At 48.2% G+C, this 7821-nt stretch overlaps 1 protein-coding gene across 2 annotated transcripts in view; it reads right to left on the minus strand.

Annotated features, from left to right (window-relative positions):
- The window catches only part of SYN3 (synapsin III), a 449127-nt gene extending 441848 nt beyond the window's left edge, over positions 1–7279 (minus strand). The window contains exon 1 of one of the 2 annotated variants that reach the window (XM_032836530.1): positions 7160–7279. The gene's annotated coding sequence lies outside the window, so the exon portion shown is untranslated. Of the gene's footprint in view, positions 1–1565; positions 1842–7159 lie in introns of those variants that run through there. The other variant, XM_032836531.1, reaches the window with a different exon arrangement.
- Between the last annotated feature and the right edge of the window lie 542 nt (positions 7280–7821).

The following is a 7821-nucleotide window of genomic DNA, read 5'->3' on the forward strand; positions in this document are numbered from 1 at the left end:
ATCTTAAAATCAGTTCTTGATCTGAAGTAGAAAGAAGAACATGCATGGAAGCAAAGGAGGGTAAGGATTCCAGCTCCAGCCCTTCCAGTATCCTGACATGCACCACCATCCCAGTATGGTCACAGGCACAAATACCAGTCTCAGCATTTACTGTATGATGATCTTGGGTAATTTCTTATCTGTAGAGTGGGGTTAATTCCATGTACTCTAGGGCTACTGAGGGAGTGAAATGAGTTAAAACATATATACAGCCCCACACTTAGAGGACTCATGCTGCATATTCCTTTATTCAAAGATTCTTTACCTATCCAACCCATTTAATCAATAGCCTCAGATTACAAAGGCTTTTTGCAATCCAAAGCACAAACAGCCAGAGCTATGAGGGCTCTAAAAGTCAGCTAGTTCAACTCTCTCCCGCCCCTGTGATTGACAAATGCAGAAAACAAGGCTCAGAGGGACACAGTGACTTGTCCAAGGGCTCATATGTTCCTCAACAGCAAAGTCTGACCCAGAACACAGGGCAGCAGAGGCCAACGGTCATATAAGACACAGAGAGAACCCTCTGCAGGCTCTACTCTCCCTAAAGAAATTGGAAACTCCACACACATAACTAAATTCTGAAAAATAAAAATAATAGAACTTTTTATTTATGTATTTTTTGGAGAGGAAGTGAACAGAGAAGTAGCATCATAGCTTGTCTGTAAAATGCAGACTTTGTTGAATTACCAATGAAATGAAGGCCAGAGTTTCTTAACATCAGCCTTTTCCAGTTACTCTGCTCCCCTCTCCCCACCCCACCCTATTTCTACTTTTTTCAATTTATACTGTGAGGCCGTGTGCTTACATTAAGACCTCTTTGGGCAAGGTGAGAAGTTTCAGGCTGGGGCAATAATGCGTGGCCCACTAAAAACACACAAAAAAACTATCACAGCTAAGCTATCCAATAATGTGAAAATAGTTTTTCTCCCACCTTAGGAGCTCCAGCATGGGACAACTAGGAAAGCCAAATTCATTAAGGCACACTGATAACTCAAGGGTCAGGACCCAAAGGTCCCCTCATAGGACATGATTAAACCCTGAGACCATTCAGGTGTTTCTGGAGAAACCTCAGCCTAGAGTCTACCAAGGGCTACTCGGCCAAGTGGGAGCACTGAAGAGAGAGTCCAGACAATATGAGGAAGAGCCTGGATTTTAGCTGGCCCCTAGGAGACAGCCCTCGCCTGAAACTGCTCTGCTGTCCAAGATTTCCAGAGCAAAGCATTTATCTGCAGAGATCATTTGACAGAAAGCTATACCAAGAGTATGCTTGTTTATCGCTCTGGTCGGCACACTCCCTGGCGGGTGTCTCCCAGAATTCAGAGGGCGCTAATCCAAGCCACACACTGTGAACTTGAGCATACAGACCCAAAGCAGGAAACCATCCTGCCCAAGCTTACACCACATGCCAAGGCTATGGGATGGACCTATGCTTGACCTCCAGTCTAGAGCTGTTCCCTTTCTCTAGACCTCCAGTCTAGAGCTCCTCTCTGCTAGGCCCACTCCCTCTTCCAAAACCCTGGGCTCACCTCCCGGTTCTGAGGATCCCGCCAGGTTGAACAATGCTCAGAAGCAGGTGACAGTTTAGCAATTCATCCAGTGGGACATTTGTAGGCCAGAGCAGCAGGGGCTGTGCCTGTCCCCAGTGGCAAGGAGAGACTGCCGCGTGGAACTTTGAAAGGGTTCTCTCTTGCCTAAAGGATCCTGATCCTCCTCCTCCTCCTCCTCCTCCCCTTCTCCCTCCTCCTTTTCCTCCTCTGTAGTACTACGGAGACATGTGCTCTGCTTGGGAAGAGGTAAGGAGGAAGATGCAGCTGTTTATTGGAAGGAGAAGAGCAACAATCTGCTGAGCTGGGCTTTATACTCACACCTAACAGAAGACGAATGGAAAAAAAAAACAGCTCTATCTGCTGCCACAGAATTATTAACCCTTGGGCTCCAGCTTAGCTCCTCAGACAGCTGAAGCAGCGAGAGAAACAATACACTTAACCAATGGAGTGCCAGCCAAAGACATTACATCATCGGTCAGCACTGTCATTGGCTAATAATTCCTAGAAGGCAAAATTCTGCTTTTAGGTGCTTAACCCTTTCATGTTCATCATAGCAATGACTCAAGTATTTGGTCAAGCCAATGGTTCCTGGACTTGCTTTTACCAGGATCATGTGGGCGGCTTTCTAAACATACAGAACGCTGTGCTCCATCCTGAACCATCAGAGCCTTCAGAGGAAAGATGGATATCTGTATTTCAAATAGTGCAGAGTGTGAGGACTTAACTAGTCTTTTCAGAAACTCTTCCTCTCCAAAAGATAAAAAAGATATTGTTTTTATGAGCATTTATTATGTACTTAATGCTTTACAGTGTCATTTCATTTATTTCCTACATTAAGCAATACACATTATTGGCTCCATTTCATAGGTATAAAAAGTAAGGTTCAGAGAGAATAAGTCACTTGCTCAAGAGATGAAGCTTGGCTTTGAAAACCAGGCTGTTTGCACTCTACCTGGCTACCCCTCTGAAGCTTGAAATCAAACTAGGCCAGTTGTCTGCTTACTACTTCCAGAGTTATAGAAAATATAGGAAACCCTCTCAATAAGTTGGAAAATGCCAGTAACCTATGAAGAACTGGGGAATAAAGAGAATGGTGAATTCCCATAGAAGGTATTCAGGTATCATGAACCCTCCAGAGAATCATCTCTTTCTCAGGCTCCATCTTTCTGCTTCTGCTGCAAATATTAGCTTGCGGTCATTTTCTCTAGGAAGCTTCCTGCTACTCCCAAAATTGGGGCGAATGCTCCTGCTCCAGGTTCCTAAGGTGCCCTGTATCAGTGGACTGCAGTTGCTTGTTTACTGGGTAAACTCCACAAAATTAGAGCCATTTCTACTTTCTCCACCAACATATGCCCAGCACAGTGCCTGCCACATGTGAGTATTCAGTCAGGGTGGAGAGAGGAGGAGGGGAGGGAAGGCCCTTGCTAAAGTTCTAAATGGCATCATGCTGAGACGGGAATGGCAAAGCACTGTAAGCCAGAAGATGCTCAAGAACAAAGTGTCTGACCTCAGGCAAGTTCATGTGGGGACCGGGAGCGGGGTTAGTTTCCTCATCTGAAAATGAAGACAAGAGCACCTCCTTCATTGGTAGGTATGAAGATCAAATTAAAGAATGATCCAGGCTGTGATATGCTCCTTTACACTGTCTCTCCCTAGATCTCATCCATTTTTGTTGGCTGACATCTAAGTGCTGACAACTCCCATATTTATATCTCCAGCCCAGACCTCCCCCTAGGCTCCATGTGGATGTCTCACGGGTATCTCTAAGACAGCACGTGAATTCTACAACCTGCTCCCCTCCCAGTCTCCTCCACTCTGTTATTGGTTCTCCCATCCACCCAATTTTTCCTTTTTTCTTTTTTTTGGGGGGAAATTGAGATGAAATTCACATAACACAAAATTAACCATCTTAAAGTGTACAATTCAGTGACATTTAGTACATTCATAATGTTGTGCAACCACCATCTCTTTCTAGTTCCAAAACATTTTCATCAATCCAAAAGGAAACTGTTTACCCTTTAAGCAATTATGCCTCATTTACCCTTTTCCCCCAAGTCTCCGACAAACAGCAATCTGCTTTCTGTCTCTACGGATTTGTCTACTCTAGACATTTTATATAAATGAAATCATACAACACGTGACCTTTTTTGTCTTTCTTTCACTTAGCATCTTTTTTGAGGTTCATTCACATTATAGCATATAGGAGCACTTCATTCCTTTTTATGGCTGAGTAATATTCTACTGTCAGTATATACTACATTTTATTTATCCATTCACCTGTTGATGGGCATTTGGCATCTACCCAATCTTAAACTGTAAACCCACAGGTCACCCTTGATTCTTCCTTTTCCTCTATTCCCAACATCTAATGTGTCAACAAGTCCTTGTCCACTTTACAACCAAATATAACTCTATTCTTTCTACTTCTCTCCAATACCACTGCTGTTCTGTACCTAAGACACTAACATCTCTCTCACCTAACTCTGAGTTTGTGACAAAATCCTATTGCTCTCCCTCCTCCATTTTTCACTTGGTAGCTACAATAAACCAGATCATCCATTAACTCTAGCAATATTTACTGAACACTTTTCTTCATGGGGCTTGCCTCCTAGAGGCATGACAGGCAACAAACAAATATATGTTACAACCTTAAGTCATCATTAGGCTTAAAACCCCTCAGTGACCTTTACTGCATTTTGAATAAAATCCAAGCTCAGCATGGCTTTCCAAGGATGCGTCTACTTCTCCAAATTCATCTCAGGCTGTTCCCCAGTCACACTGGGCTCCATTCCTCCACCTCATGATCCTTGAACAAGCTGCTCTCTCTGACTCTTGATCTTGGCATTGCTTGGTATTGCTGGGTCCTTCTCATCCCTCAGATCTCAATATAAATATCACTCCTCAATATGACCTTCCCTAACCATCCTGTTAAGCAAATCTACACCTTACTCATTTCACTCATTCAAGAAATCTGTATTAATCACTGTGCTGGGATCTTGGGATAAAGCAATATGTGACCTCCTGAAGCTTCAGTCTACTGAGGAGGACCACCAACAAGGAAATTAATAAAATGAATGATCAAGTTCTATGACAGGAGAGTAAAAGGGAGACCTGCCTTACACAGAAGGGTCCAAGAAACCTTTCCGAGGAGGTTATACTAAAACTGAAGAATGAGAAAGTAAATTGGGAAAAGGGACTATTTTTTTATGCAACAGGATGTTCTATCCTTCAATGTTTGCTCCTGAACAATCAAAGCATTTAATGTCTGTCTCTCCCCTGATAGACTCCACTGCATTCCCAGCACCTAGGACAGCACCCTGCCATTTAGGAAGCACTCACTGCACATTGTTGGAATTAATAATTGATAAATAAATTAATTAATTAACCATCAGTGAAATCACTTCATGGTGTATAACAAATTACACTGTTTTGATTTCTGCTGTTGTTATTGCTATTATTTTATGGCAAAGGATGCATACTCTGTTGTGTTTTGGAAAAGACCAGGTTGACTATAAAACAAAAGTACCCGACTCCGAATATTACTAGACAACTAGGAGAGAAGGCATATAGGTAATAGGCACTCAGTAATGGGAAGTGGTAGTCATTGTGGCTATTATAATTAAATTCCTTTCTTCTAAAAATCCTATTTACCCAACTCTAACTTCCCAATTCACTTTCAGACACAGTCAAGAAGTTTAAAGGCAAGAGAAATGAACTCTTTTTAAACGCCTGTTCTGCACTGATGTAGTGCCAACCAGTTTCTGTCAAGTTACTACATTTACTTCCCAAGGCCATCCTGCAGAGGTGGCTGCTGTGGCACAGCTCTCAATCCCCCCAATTCCCCAGCCTCAGTTGACCCCCTGAAGTATGAGGTCCAAGCCTTTGAAGCCCCATGTTGACCATAACCAAAGTTATGACCCCCCTGCATCTACTGGCTGGTCAACATGGGGCTTCAAAGGCTTGGCCCCTGTACTTCAGGGGATCAACTGAGGCTTCTTTTGCACTGCATCACAGGTCCACTTCTCCCTCTGCCCAATCTTGTTTTCCTTACCCCTCACCCCCTTGGACAGTGAGACCACTCCCCCAAAGTCCCACAAACCTCTGAATCTCTGAGTCTTTCTCCAGGGAACCTGACCTAATAAAGGTAGTTATGATATTTCCCTTTGAGTCACAAAACTGAAACTCAGAAAGGTTGATTACACCCTCCAGGCACATAACTAAATGACCTTCTGATCTGACTCCCCAGTGACACCTTGCTTTTAACTACAGCCTCTAATAGCTGAGACACTGCCTCTGGAAGACAGAAAAGAGAAGGGGAGAGGTACCCTTCCATTCTCCAGAGTCCAACCCTGATGACAAGGTTGAGCTCAAAGCCTCCAGAAACAATATAAAATGGCCTGCAAGTTGCAGAATCAAGTGTAACGTGGGCTACATCTCCTGCCCCCAGTCCATGCCTGGTGGCCAGGGAGCAAGGCTCCTGGGCAGCTAGGGCTGCCTTCTGGAACCAGAGTATTCACAGCCAAGTCCGTACAGCAACTACAACTTAAGCAGCTCTCTCTGCTGCTCTGGTCTCCATCCATTTTCCACAGAGCTGCCAGAGTGACCTGGTCACTGGTCAGAATTCCTCCACTGCACTCCATCCCAGGACAAAATTCAGATAGTCTAAGGCTGCATTCTTAAGGCCGGAGCGCGTTTTAGCCTCCTGCCATGCCCACAGCTCTTTTCCTACCCACAGTAAGCCTTAGTCCGATGTGATTATCTGATGGAATACTGGACTTTTTCAGCTTCCTTAGCCTCGCACAAGAAAATCTATGTGGAATTCCCGCTGTCCCACCAGCCCTCCCCCTGTACCCCCTCCCAGCAGCTCTGAGCGGGGCTAACCCTCCAGTCCTCACTCAGTGGTCACCTCCGCCCTGAAGCCCTCCAGGCTCCTCACTCCTGCTCTCCACCTCAAGTCCCCCGTACTGCAGTGTTCGGTAACTGTTCCTCCTACTGTCCTTCTTGGCCCCAAGAGGCCCTCCAAAGCCCGTCTTCGTACACCAAGGCTCAGTACAGTGCCTGGCACACAGCAGGGAGAGCCGGGTAAAGGCTGAATAAATATACGGGGCGCGGCAACCGGGGCCAGTCTTCGCTCCGAGCTCGGCCGAGGAGCCGATCGGAGATCTCCTCCTGCGCCTCAGGACGCGTGGAAATAGGAAATGGGGTGATAAACCTGACCCCCAGCCCCAGGCCAACAGGTCCTGGGGGGTCTGAAGACCTGGGCCGAGCGGAGGTCCGGCCGGGAGCCACCGTCCCGCGCCCCGGGCATTTCCCGCGCGCCGACCCGTCCGTCGCAGGGTCGGGCCCGGGCCGGGCTGCGGCAGCCTGTGGAGGCAGCGTGCCGCGGCGGCTCGTCGCCTCCCTCCCGGGCCCTCCGCGCGCCCGCATCCCGCGGGCACAGGGCCGGCGCGCCGGGGACGCGGCCGGGCACGAGGACGCCACCGGCAGCCCCTTTCTGAGGGGCCGAGGGCGGGAGGGTTAGCTCTGTTTCCGAAAGCCCCACAAAGTCTACTTCGCGGCGGCGCTCCGCTTACCGTGCGAGCTGCCAGGAAACCGGCGCCCGGGGCGTAGCGGGGCGGTTGCCTCCAACGCGCCGCCCGCCTGAGGAAGCGCTCAGGGTCCGCGAGCTCAGCCTCCGCACCGACAGCGCTGGAGCGTCTCTTCTCTGCCGCCTGGCCTCCCCGCCGCGCCGAGACGCCCCATTGGCTGGGGCAGCGAGGCCCCGCCCCCGGAGACTCCGCCCCCTCCGCATCTCCCCTCCCCTCCCCCCAGCTCACGCTTCACCGCTCTACGCGGGAAAGTTGCTCCCAGACTCTGATCCCTCCCCGGGCTCAGGCAGCCGAGTGCGGTGATTAAGCTCGATCCCAGGAGCGTCTCGACGCCCCTTGGGGAGTGCGAAGAGTGCAGCGTCCTTGGAAGCCAGCTCTGAAAAGGGCACCTGACTTCTCAGGACCTCAAGAGGCGCCTCAGAGAAACCCCGCCGCACCGTCCGCGCGTGTCTCAGGTAGTGTGATGGGCACTCAGGGCCCGGGTGCTCCAGGAACAAGACGAAGTCTGTCGCCCTCTTGTAGTTTGCATGGGGCCGGGGCGGGGCAGGTTAAGTGCAGAGAAACAGACAAGATAATGTCCGATTGTTATGAAAGGGAAAGGTGATTTTAAATAAGGAAGGGGGTCAGGGACGCTCTGAATCGGTTTC

The sequence above is a fragment of the Lontra canadensis genome, unplaced genomic scaffold (assembly GCF_010015895.1).
Source record: "Lontra canadensis isolate GAN:19392208 unplaced genomic scaffold, GSC_riverotter_1.0 scaffold93, whole genome shotgun sequence".
Lineage (NCBI taxonomy): Eukaryota > Metazoa > Chordata > Mammalia > Carnivora > Mustelidae > Lontra > Lontra canadensis.